Genomic DNA, 1095 nt, shown 5'->3' on the forward strand with positions numbered 1-1095 from the left:
AGCACAAAGTGAATATGGAACTCATAGAAACTGATTTGAGAGTAGGGTTGGGCAGCGAGAATGGATTGGAACCGGGACTAATAGTAATTTCGGTTCCCAGTTTCGATGCCTAGTCCGCTGACCCCGAAGAAGCGGCGAAAACCAACGAAGAAGAGCACGCACGAAAACATGCTTGTGCCCAACGGCGGCAAACAAAAGTGTGTCTTAACTTTGTGAAAATGAATGACCAGTTGACTCAGTGCAACACTTGGAATAAGAAAATATTGTGCAAAGGAGGCTTTCACGATGTGTAGCGTCTGACGGGCTCCTTCCCACTCCCAGCCTCAACCTACACCGCCCGGATCTTCAATTAAGTCAACTGTCAGTCAATTGGGTGAGTGAAACAATAAAATACGTCTGTGCCAACATTGAGACAGCTAACAAGGTAAACGGTTGGTTGCACTTTTGCATTGATGGTTTTTAGCGTTTATTTTAAAACCAAACGTAAGAGCCGATGACAGAAAAAATAGCTGAACATTGAGCTAAAACTTGACCGTAGCAACTTTACATCACAATGAATTGGGACAAAATCCACACAAACATCTCACAGTATCACAAACACTAACCTTGTGCCTCATCGGTGGGTAAGGAAAGGAATAAACGTTTTATAGCATTTGGTAAGCATTGGTGTTTCAGTGGTAGAATTCTCGCCTGCCACGCGGGAGGCCCGGGTCCGATTCCCGGCCAAATGCAGCTTGACTGTTTAAAGTTTTCTCCGGGCACTCCGGTTTCCTCCCACATCCCAAAAACATGCATTAATTGGAGACTCTAAATTGCCCGTAGGCATGACTGTGAGTGCGAATGGTTGTTTGTTTCTCTGTGCCCTGCGATTGGCTGGCAACCAGTTCAGGGTGTACCCCGCCTCCTGCCCGATGATAGCTGGGATAGGCTCCAGCACGCCCGCGACCCTAGTGAGGAGAAGCGGCTCGGAAAATGGATGGATGGATAGCATTTGGTTCCATCCATTAAAAAAAAATCACCAGTGCCGTGTGAGGTTACTTTCCGTGCCAAAATGCTGAGTTCCGGTGCGTACCCTTCAAAATAAAAGGCTACAAG

General features: G+C 46.8%; 1 non-coding gene across 1 annotated transcript; it reads left to right on the forward strand.

Annotated features, from left to right (window-relative positions):
- The first annotated feature begins 660 nt into the window (after window positions 1-660).
- On the forward strand, window positions 661-732 carry trnag-gcc (transfer RNA glycine (anticodon GCC)). Its single transcript has one exon. It is a non-coding gene; the product is annotated as a tRNA-Gly (tRNA).
- Window positions 733-1095: the final 363 nt, after the last annotated feature.

The sequence above is a fragment of the Phyllopteryx taeniolatus genome, unplaced genomic scaffold (genome assembly GCF_024500385.1).
Source record: "Phyllopteryx taeniolatus isolate TA_2022b unplaced genomic scaffold, UOR_Ptae_1.2 contig_195, whole genome shotgun sequence".
Taxonomy (NCBI): domain Eukaryota; kingdom Metazoa; phylum Chordata; class Actinopteri; order Syngnathiformes; family Syngnathidae; genus Phyllopteryx; species Phyllopteryx taeniolatus.